This window comes from Protopterus annectens, chromosome 3.part0 (genome assembly GCF_019279795.1).
Source record: "Protopterus annectens isolate FY-2018-M chromosome 3.part0, PAN1.0, whole genome shotgun sequence".
NCBI classification, from domain to species: Eukaryota; Metazoa; Chordata; order Ceratodontiformes; family Protopteridae; genus Protopterus; species Protopterus annectens.
In genome coordinates this window covers 247350873-247363124 of record NC_056731.1, presented here as the reverse complement: position 1 = coordinate 247363124, position 12252 = coordinate 247350873, and the positions used below count along the sequence as shown (strand labels likewise).

The following is a 12252-nucleotide window of genomic DNA, read 5'->3' as shown; positions in this document are numbered from 1 at the left end:
CATTTTAGAATCTACACATAATTTATAAATTTGTACCTGGGAGATATAGCCTTTCAAGTGGTGCTTGGTTTATTTTGCTCTGAACTGAGCTCAGACAGTGCTGCTGCTCTTCTTGAATCAGCCTTGGGACCCATCCTATTTTATTTCTCTATAAATAACATCATACTTGAGGCGACTGATCTACAAGCTTCAATATATGCAGAAGAGTTTAGTCTTTAAAAAGTGTTGGAATCAATTATCTGGTTCAGAAAGGCATCAAAAGTGACTTTAATCGCTATATGGCTTAGGAATGATAAGCTAATAGTTAATGCACCTAGAACACCAGCCACATTGTCTGGACAAATCAAAATTTGATTAAGACTTCTGTACTCTGCGTTACATCAGCCATGTTGCCTGGAAGATAAAACAAACACATACCAATAAAACAGGTTCATAACTATAAATATCTGCAGGCATACCTCTCTCATCTCAACTGTCCAGAATTATCACAGAAGGTCCAGATTTTTGCCTCATATTTATGATGTGTTCCTTGCAAAATTTCTAGTTTTTTGGCAAATCATTGTAGATGGCAATGACTAAACAATAACAAACATTTGTGTTTCAAACTTCATATCCTTCAGAAAATGTACATTAATGCAATCCTGTTATTCTATCTAGCAACTTGTAAGTTTATAAGAGAAATATTTAAAATCCATCCCAGATTTTAGCCCATTGCTCTCCCATTATTTTAGCTTTGTCCAGAATTATTGAGCAAAGAAGTTGACAGGTACATCTGCAACCAAGGCTGATCTTTAATTTAACCTTTATTTTATTTATTTTAAGTAGACCAGAATCACATAATCCTTTTCAGCTGTGATCCTGATACAAAATAAAACTCACTATTACAAGAAATACATAAGCTACAAACTATGAAATTAATTCTGACCAAGCAAAACAAACCAGTTCAAGATCAATTATTGCATCGCCCAAGATTGCCTACTACAACACTTAAGTAGAGACAGCAACTGTACTCAAGTTTGGCATAGACTAATTTAAAAAATATATTAATTCCTAATGCAGCACCCAGCTACAAACACTACTCATGTTATAGTATTCAACATGAATTAAATGTGAATTGTTGCTAGGTACTACTTATCCCAAATTTAGAGTTAAAGAATTCCATAGTTCTGGACTTCAGGAAAAAAAGCCTTAATAAAATATTCCCATGACTATGGGTAGCTATAGTAATGTAAATGGGTTAAGTGAAGAGGTGTGCAATTCCTTAATTGTGAAAAATAAGAATAGGAGAGTTTCTCACAAAGAGAATTTAATAAACCAGGATGCAGGAGGCAACCTGTTCACTTTTAGGAGGACTAGTTCTAGACTTGATTTTGACAGAGAAATCCAGCAGTATTCAAGCCTTGAAGCTTGTACTACAAACCTGCTTAGATTGTTTAGAATCGTCCACAGTTTACTGAAGTCAATGAAGCATTCTGTTATAATCAGTGTCAAGTCGTACTCCACAGTTGGCATCAAGATGTCTTTTGCTATGATCTCCCTCAACTTCAGGCATAAGGAAATGTGATATTTTGTGACAAGCAGTCATCAGTCTCTTAAGTTTCATAGACAGGTTAAGCAGATATATAGAGAAGGTAAACTGAGGGGGGAAGAGTCAATAAAGTAGCACAGGTATCTGTGTCAGTTTATAGTGCAAAGGAGATATGTTTGCAGGGATAGTAAGTTACAGGAACCAGGACAAGGTGTGTTGCTGTGCTAAATATTACATTTTTTTTAACTCAGGGCAACCAAGGAAAATACAGAAGTATCGGATGGTTTGCTACAGGCTTAATATTTTTTTTTCAGAAACAAGAAAGGCCATTGAGGTTATTATCTTAATATCCATATTAGAGCATGGCCTACCTATACTAACTCAACTCTTTTAGTAATACACCAGCTCTGTCAGTGTAACAGGAGTTAAGTCAGGAAGGTATAGTTTCCACCCTCACTCTCCCTACTTACAGCAAACCTTATCTGTATTTATCTATAGGTCTTACAATTTAAACGTATACTCTCGGGCCATTTTTCCTACCTTTGTTACTACCCCTGTAGAATCTACATAAAGATCCTGAGTACAGTGAGGCTTAAGATGCTGAAATAAAAATAGCCCTAGCCGAAGATATAAACTACTGCAGAACAGGAAAACTAACCATAAGTTATATTATTTAAGCTAGAAAAGAACAAAACCTTGTAGCATAACCAACTTACTCTTGTGCTCAGGTCTAACTGATAAGTTTTTTTGTGGGCTTACCTGCCAGCTTGGTGGCCCCGCTATGCTTGGGCTCACTCCGCTCCCCTACCCTACCCCCAATTCTCAGCCACCCCCCACATCAACTACATTTATACCTATCCATTCCCACCTCCATTCAACCTACACCCAATCTACATCCTTCCCGCCTCTTACAGTTCCAAAAACCAATCACATTCCTTACTACCCCTACACATTCAGTTAAACCACCCATACACATTCCTGGCAATTAACTATCCCCCTTTAACTATGGATAACTCCCTCCAGCAAATGATCCTACTACTCTTCCTAGTATTTACCTACCACACCACTTCCTACAACTACTCTGTACAAAGCAACCCTCCCTCACCCATAAATCCACATCCATTATCACACCCATCCCACCCAGTTACCCCCTAACAATAAGCCTTACCCTATTCATAGGTTCATAGGTTCATACTAGGCTATCTGCCCTAGGGCATTTATAAGCCTAGCCAGAGTATGTTTGGCTTTCGCCACCCATTTTAAATTAATTTTGCTATGCCCTTTTTCGAGGTTAGTATACTGTGCCTCTGTCTAACAGGGACACAGAAGTGATACCCGGGGTAAACCTACGATCTCCCATCCACTCATCAAGATTCCTCTTGAAGAGAGTCAATGAGGGACTCTGCCTAACCTGGACTGGGATTTTATTCCAGAGTGAAGGGAGCCTCTGGGTTATGAATCTGTCCCTCCAGCATGTCCTATTTATTTCAGTGCTGAGGTTCAAGTCTCTCGAGCGTGTAGCTCGATGGGATATGGATTTTTTGAGGTGCAGCATGTCCCTTAATTCCGGGTTGGACATGGCCTTATACGTCAGGCACAGGTCACCTCTGAGCAGGCGGTATGCCACTGAGTAGAGCTGGAGTTTCTTTAACCGGGCAGCATATGGCATCTGTTTGAGCCCTTTGATCCTCTTGGTGAGGTACTTTTGGGGTCTTTCCAGTGGCTGCAGGTGTTTGGTAAGGTACATCCCAAAAGGGGCATTGTACTCGATTATGGGCCTGATGAGGGATGAGTAAAGAGGCACGATGACCTCCCCTAATCTAGATGTGAATCCCTTCATGATTAGGTGGGCTATATAAAATGTTTTTCTAACCACTTTGGCCACGTGGTTGTCAAATGAGAGATTGCTATAAACTTGCGTCCCCAGGTCCCTAATTACTTCTTCTGTACTTAATGGATTACCACCTATGTGGTAATTTGTGGGCACTTTGTTTTTGCCAAAGGGGATGACTATACACTTTTTGGCATTTAGCTTGAGGCCATGTCTCTGGCACCAGTTGTCTGTTTCTATGAGGCCCTTTTGGAGGATGCTTGTGTCGGCTGGAGAGTCGATTATGGCGCCCAGTTTGCAGTCATCTGCGAACTTGGTCAGCCACAGTCCTTCCGTGTTGGCCTGTACCTCCGAGAAATATAACCAAACAAGAGAGAGGTCCCAGGACTGAGCCTTGTGGGACACCACTTGTAACTGGTTTGGAGTCTGACATGGCTCCAGCAATTCTAACCATGTGGGTTCTGTCCTTGAGCCAGTTTGCAACCCATCTAGTGACATAGGGGTTTATATTTAAGCTGGTGAGCTTATCTATAATGCCCGAGTGGGGTATTGTATCGAAGGCTTTTGCGAGGTCCAGATAGGCTGTGTGGACCACCTTCCCTTCGTCAATGGCCTTGGTGACCGTTTCAAAGAAGTCAACCAGGTTTAAGAGGCAGGCTCTGCCCTTAACAAAGCCAAACTGGGTAGGATCCAGTGTCTGTAGATCCCCAATATCTTTATTTATGAGGTCCGTGATGATCCTTTCCATAGCTTTGCAGACCAAGCTAGTCAGACTTATGGGGCGATAGTTTCCAGGGTCCATTGAGGCACCACCTTTGTGGAGAGGGACCACTGTTGCTGTACACCACTCTTTGGGTACATATCCTGTAATAAGGCTGAGATTGAACAGTAGTTTTATGTTTGGGTTTAGCTCTTCTTGGAGCTCATGTAGGACGCAGCCTGGGACACCGTCTGATCCCATTGATGCTGTGTTTTTGCTTTGGAGAGGGCGGCTCCCACCTGAGCATCTGAGATGTCAGGGGGGGCAGCACTCTGCTGGGATAGATATTTGCCCTTTTGGTGGGGAGTTTGCGCTGAACCTGTCAGCTAGGATGTTGGCAATGTCTGTGGGATCAGTGTATTTTTTGTCATTTTGGACTAATTCTGAGCATATCTGGGAATTCCCACCCAGGTTCCTAACATAACTAAAGAAAGCCTTGTGATTATCCTTAGTGTCCTGTGCAATTTTTCTCTCGAAGCTGGCCTTTGACGATTTTATGAGTGCCCTTAGTTTTTTGCTAATACTGATCAGAGATGCCTTCCCTTTTTGGGATTTTGCTCTATCATGTAGTAGCTTCCTCCTTCTATTGTATAGTTTGTTTATGGCTGGGGTCCACCAGACAGGTCGTCTGCCTTTGGAGGATTGGGTCTTGGTTTTATTTGGGATTGCATGATCCATGCATTCCTGAAGGTGTTCACAGAATGCATTTATAAAGGATTCTGCAGTCTGGGCCGTATTTTCCACAGGCCCGGGGGCTTTGAAGGATTCCACCTTGGTTTTGAGGAGTGTGAAATTTGCTTTAGAGAAGTTTTTCACTGTGGTTTTCTGGGCAGGGGGTGGGGTCAGGATGTGAATATCCAGTGAGATCAGTTTATGGTCTGATCTTACCAGTGAGGGATACACTTCTGGTCTGGAGCATAGAGTCCCCATGTTGGTGATGATCAGGTCCAGTATGTTTTCCCTCTTGTGGGAGTGGTAACAAGTTGTTCCATAGCATTTGAGTTTATGAATTCTAGGAACCTTTGGGCAAGGGTGTTGCAGCTAGAGTAATGCTCCCAATCTATGTTTGGGTAGTTGAAGTCGCCCAATATAATGGTGTTCGGAGAGACCTTCATATTTTCCAGTGTTCTCAGGAAGGCCGAGTGGGGTTCCTGGGTTTGGGAGGGTGGTCTGTAGCAGGTTATAAACTGGAAGGCAGTTTTACCCACTGTTAGTTGCACATGGATAGTCTCTGATGCTTCGTGCTTTGCCACCAACCTGGAGGTGTGGGTATGTTTGATGAATATCGATACTCCCCCTCCTTTTGTGGTTCGGTCCAAGTTTTGGGGCCGAAAAGCATGGTATGAGGCATAACCTGGTAGTGCTGGGGTGCTCTCGGGAGTCCTGAACCAGGTTTCTGTTACTGCACAGATATCGATGTTCTCCATGCTAAGGAGAGTTTAGAGTGTGTGCATCTTGAGGTTTAGACTTATAGCGTTGAGTAGCATTACTCTTAGTTTCTTATCCCTTGTGATACCTATGGAGGTGGGTTTGTCTTTTGAGCCTTGCCTAAAAAAGGCACTATGGGGGTAGCAAGAGCCTTTGCCAATATCTGAAAGCCCAGGGGTGACAGGTGCAAGCTGTCCCTAGCAAAGCATCGTGGCTTGTCGTGCATATCATCCCAAGCTGACAGGCATTGGATCCCCTTTGAATGACACCAATACTTAAGCCAATTGTTGAAATTGATCATCTTGTCTTCATATTGTGGCATCATTCATGGTGAGGGTAAGATGCTACTCAAGGTCAGGGTCATACCAGCCTGGGCTACATGCTCAGAGAGCTCCTCTATGTCTCTTTTCATGTAGTCCAGGGAGGTACGTCTCAGGTCATTCACACCAGCATGGACAATGACAGAGTCATATTTGTACTTGCCTTGGAGTGACCTGAGTGCTTGTGTTATGTGGCGGATCCTAGCGTCAGACAGGCTACAGCCATAAGCCATACCCTTCTTAAACCCATCAACATCTACGCCAAATCAACTGCAACCAACAAATATATAATAATACTACAAAAGCTAGTGAAACTATTGCAAACAAACCAACTATTAAATGATGCAGATATCCACCCAAACCCAGGCACCTATGATACAAATCCCCTAAGTAAAAAGTAGAATAGCTTCCCAAACTAACCCAAATTAATATCAAGCCAGCAAATAGTCTACTCCTCCTAAATCTAAACATCAGGAGGTTAAACAATAAAATACACGAGATTCATATTTGAATCTCACAATATCACCCTGATATAATCAACAGAAACATGGCCAAAACCAACTACCAAAGATACAGAAATCCTGCCACCTGGATACAGTATCCTTAGACGAGATTCATATTTGAATCTCACAATATCACCCTGATATAATCAGCTTAACAGAAACATGGCCAAAACCAACTACCAAAGATACAGAAATCCTGCCACCTGGATACAGGATCCTTAGACAAGATAGACTGAAAAAGAAGGGCGGTGGCATTGCCCTGCTTTACAAAAATATACTAACAATAGCTAAAACTGAGTTACCAATACCCCCCTTGGACAAAGCAGAAATACTATTAACTAATCTCAAAATAGGCAACAACAAAACTATCAACTTAGTAACAGGTTATATCCCCCCAGGCAACAATACCCCTATCATGGAAAGTTTATTGCAATGGCTATCACAATCCTTACCTCAGGAGACTATTGTATTAGGGGACTTTAATATTGACTGGCTCATATGCTCCTCCCAAGCTCCCACTAATCATATCAACCTAGTTTCCTTCTCTCAACTAATCAAAGAACCCACTAGAGTAGACAACAATAGAAAAAAAAAAAGAGAATCTTCTAGACTGGATTTTACTAAATAAAATTCCTTCTTCCTACCTAGCAGGCACACTTCCTGACTCACTAAGCGACCAGTAGGCTACCTTCTTACTTAAATATAACTCCCACCACCCCCAAACCCCTATACTCCAAACAATTAGGTACAAAAAACACTTTAACCTATCAAACTTCTTACATGATCTAAAACTATACAACTGGTCCCAACTGTATTACCTACCCCTAGATGAAGCCACCAAACACTTTAACTCCACATTTCTAGAAATACTAAATAGGCATGCCCCTGAAAGAACTACCAGAGTTAAAGCCAAAGCAATTCCATGGTTAACTAGGGAAACAAAACAAAAAATAACAGAAAGGAATAGAGCCTGGTAAACCTGGAGGTCCAACAAAATCCCAAGTACAGAGCAAGCATACCAACAGATTAGAAATCTAACCAAAAAACTAGTTATGCAAGATAAAATAAATTACTTTATCACCCACCAAATCAACACATGAACAACCCAAAAAAATTCTGGGCAGGTTTAAACAGGTTACTACACTCTGGAAAAATCACCACCCCACCCCCAACAACAGGGTTAACGAAAGAAAACATAGCAGAATCATTCAATGCTTTATTTATTGAGACCGTACTTGCCCTTGCACAAAAGCAACCTCATACCAAAACCACTACTGTCCACCCCAAACCTAATAACAGCCCCGCTTTTAAGCTACAACCCACCCCAACCTCCTACAAAAGAAAATTACTCTCTCAAATAAAACCAACAACACTAGGAGCAGACTCCCTCCCCAACGAATTCTTAAAACTGGCAGCAACTGAAACAGCTATACCAGTCTCTATCCTAATAAACAGATCCATCTCTGAAAGCTCAGTACCCTTGATCTGGAAAACTGCCTATATTATACCCCTTCATAAAGGGGGCAATTCTTATGATATATCCAACTACAGACCAATAGCTATCCTATCCCCACTTGCTAAAATACTGGAGAAATGTATTCATCATCAATTAATGACCCACCTTATTAATCAAGAACTCATATCCCAAACCCAACACGGGTTCTGTCCAGGTCATAGCACAACCACTGCCCTGCTAGCATTCACTGATACCATTAACCACAACAGAAACAATGGTAAGCTTTCTTCAGCCCTCTTCCTAGACCTGTCAAAGGCATTTGATATGGTTAATCATGAAAAATTAATCTCCCACCTTACTAACCTAGGCCTAGATAAATTGTCAGTCTCCTGTTTAAAAACTACCTCAACAATAGGCAACAGGCAGTACTATGGAACAATAACTTGGCTCCACTCTTACCTGTAACACTTGGTCTACCTCAGGGATCTATACTGGGCCCCCTGCTGTTCTCAATTTTTACTAACAATCTCCACTCAGCTGTAAATAGTTCAAACCTTATCCAATACGCAGATGATTCTACTATAATATGCAGCGCCCCTACCCTAGCAGATCTACAAAAAATAACCCAGGAAAACTTTCACTCAGTCGAAAGCTGGCTTACTGAGAATGCCTTGATACAACCCCAAAAAAACTAAGCTCCTCATATTTCATCCCTCAGTCACTACTGCCCCCACCTCCTCCTTTACTATCCACTCAAAAAACGGGACCCCTATTTCACCTGAATCCCAGATAAAAATTCTAGGTATTACTATTGATAACAAGCTCAAATTTGATGTACACATTAATCTGGCCATAAAAAATACTAACAAAAAGCTGGGAAGCATCTACAAACACAAATCATTCCTGACCAATAATGCTAGAACTACAATTGCGCAAACACACCTTCTCTCAACTCTACTGTATGCATCACCAATCTTGACCAACCTATCCAAAACAGAAACCAATAAATTGACCACCTGCTATAATCAGATAGCCAAATTTGTCAACAGCTCCTTCAGAACACAATCACTGCCAAAACCTAAAGCAATTGGGTTGGCTTAAACTACCAAACCTACTAACCTATAACCAGCTGGTTATCACACACAAGCTACTCTCTCATCCAAGTATAACACCTTAACACCTTCATTAAGAAACATAATCCAACAGTATTCCTGTCCTAGGCAACTCCGCTCCTTCAGAACATATCACTGCCAAAACCTAAAGCAATTGGGGTGGCTTGAACTACCAAACCTACTAACCAGCTGGTTATCACACACAAGCTACTCTCTCAACCAAGTAAAACACCTTCATTAAGAAACATAATCCAACAGTATTCCTGTCCTAGGCAACTCCGCTCCACAGATAAGTTACTGTTAGAAATTACCAGATCTCACAACCATGCCAGTGACTCCCTATACTCTTCTTATACAGCCAAAATCTGGAACTCCCTGCCTACATCCATAACCCTAGAAGCATCCCTTTCTAAATTTAAAATAACTATCAAAACTTACCTCAGCAGCAAATGGCTATGTCCCTGTTCCACACCAGACTAATACTTGAACCACTTCTATACTAATGTAACTCTTGGCTTAACAAAAATCTCATGTTTTACCTTCATAAAATTGTATACCACAACAGAAGAATGATGGCATATCTGTGTTAGTCCGCACTATGCATTGTTGTTTATAAACCTATTGTCAACTGTACCTGACTGATGCTTAATACCGTTATGTATGCCCAACTACATACCTAATGGACCTAGTTGAAATATGTATCCAAGAATTATCTGCATGTCTTGTAAATTTGTCTTCTTGCAGCTTTTCTCCCCGGGCCTCCACTGAAAATGGGCATGTATCCAGTTGGACTATCCCGGTTAACAAATGTAAAATAAAATAAATAAAAATAAAGAAGTCCAGATTAAAATTCATGTGATTTAAGTTCAAATAGTAGCTTGGGCACCTGTTGAAGATGGCATAGGGGAAGATAAGTTTTTCTGCATAGTTAAAGTTAAGTTAAACGCAAAAAAGTGTATAGTCATACCCTTCGGGAAAAACAAGGTAACCCCAAGCTACCATATAGGTGGCAACCCACTAAGCACAGAAGAGGTTATCAGGGACCTGGGTACCCAGGTTGACAGTGGCCTCTCGTTTGACACTCACGTTGCTAAAGTGGTTCGAAAGACCTTCTACATTGCCCATCTGATCATGAAGGGATTCACATCCAGATCAAGTGAGATCATTGTTCCCCTGTACTCTTCACTTATCAGACCAATGATAGAGTACAATGCCCCATTCGGGATGTATCTCAACCGACACCTGCAGCAATTGGAGAGACCCCAAAAGGATAAAGGGACTCCAAAACCTGTCATATACTGCCAGACTGACGAAACTCCAACTTTATTCAGTTGCATACCGTCTGCTCAGAGGTGACCTGTGCCTGACATACAAGGCCATGACCAACCCGGAATTAATGGACATGCTCCACCTCAAAAAATTCAAATCCACCAGAACCACTAGAGCAAGTGACTTAAACCTTAGCACGGCTATAAATAGGACGTGCTGGAGGGATAGATTTATCACCCAGAGACGCCCCATGCTGTGGAATAAAATTCCGGTCCATGTGAGGCAGAGCACCTCGCTGGCTCTGTTCAAGAGAAATCTTGACCGGTGGATGGGAGATTGTAGGTTTACCCCGGGAATCATCTCTGTGTCACTGCTGGACAGAGGCACAACAAACTAATGGGTACATTATTTCTAACATAAGGGGTGGCGTAAGCTACATAACTTTGGGCTAGGCTTATAAATGCCTTAGGGCAGATAGCCTAGTATAAACCTATGAACCTATAGGCTGTAGCTTACCTCTCTTCCAGGGGAATAGGAGGAAGTGTGCATGTCCAGATGCTCATAACTGTAGCAGAACCTTTGCAGCAGACTGAAGATCACAAGGAAGCACTATCTTTGAAAGAGTCGGTGCATTCTTCAGAGGTTGTATCACCAGTGGTGCTGCTGACAGCATTGCTGTCTCACAGCAAGAAGTTCCCTCAATTCAGTTCTTGGCTGGGGTCTGCATTTCCTCCATGTGTTCATGTGGGTTTCCTCTGGTGCTCCAGCTTCCTCCCACATTCCAAAGACATGCAATAGATGGAACAGACACACTAAATTGGCCATAGGTGTGTGTGTTCATGTGTAAGGTATGGAAGGACAACAGTGGCAGGGCTAGCCACTTGGTGGCAAACAATGGCTCTAGATGATAATATAATAATAAAGAAAGGGTGCCTCCTAATGCTAAAGTACAACTATCAGTAACAAGTAAAAACAGTATTCAAAATGAAACGCTGTACAACAATGGCCAATGAAGTAAAGTTCTCTTGGAGAACAGGCAGTGTGGTCAAAGTATCCAATCTTTTTGGTCTGATATACAAAGTATCCACACTGAAGATGTAGTAGCTGCTATGTGACTGTGATGAACTGTGATAACAGCTTAACCAGTCTAACTGATCAAACAAAAGCTTCTAGCTTTAATGGCAGTTAAAATCCTTTTATTGTAGGAAAAGTTAAAATCTTGATGTAGAATACAACAGTCCTTATGTATTCCAAACGATAAGCGCTTTCGGTATCTTCTTCAGATCGTCGTACTTTGAAGCCATTATAAGACTGGAAACTTTGGAGCCATTAAATTAAATGCACTTCATTTCGCTATGGTATCACTGCATTCACAGCATGAATATCTTGTAAGTGCATTTAATTTAAGTACTGGAAATGTATGCAAGTTTTTTGCTATATAAGTTGCACTTTTTAAGTTTTATATCATTTAACCACACTACCTGATCTCCAAGAGAACTTTACTTCATTGGCCATTGTTGTACAGCGTTTCATTTCGAATACTGTTTTTACATGGCTCTAGATGATGGTCACCGTTGATGTGACACCCTGACCTCATGTACAAAAATAGGGAAAAGGTGGTTATGGTTGTATAGAAACGAGTGACACACCTTCGCCAGTATGCACACTACATACCAAACCTGGGAGCAGTACTGGACATACGCAGGTGGGGGGGGGGTTAGGGGCCCAAAGAACAAAACAATTTGACCACCCTTGATGGTTGCCAGAATGATGTCCCCTCTAAGATGATCCTCGCTCCAATGATGTGAAACAAAAGGGAAAAAAGCAAAGCAAACAAAATAAATGTATACATAAAAATTGGCAACAATACTAGCATTCCCCAAATTATTCAGAAGAAAACCTACCATTTTATTACACTTATAAGCAACTACAACTACTGAATCTAGGGCGCACCATGGCCTGGTCTTACCTAAGTGTAACTACTATCCAAGAATGATTAGAGCTATCATGATGCAATACTAATAAACATACCTTTTAACTTTCCA

General features: G+C 41.4%; 1 protein-coding gene across 1 annotated transcript in view; it reads right to left on the bottom strand.

The window, feature by feature from the left end:
* ULK4 (unc-51 like kinase 4) overlaps positions 1–12252 on the bottom strand; it is a 4087308-nt gene that overhangs the window by 4073458 nt on the left and 1598 nt on the right. The window lies entirely within an intron of this gene.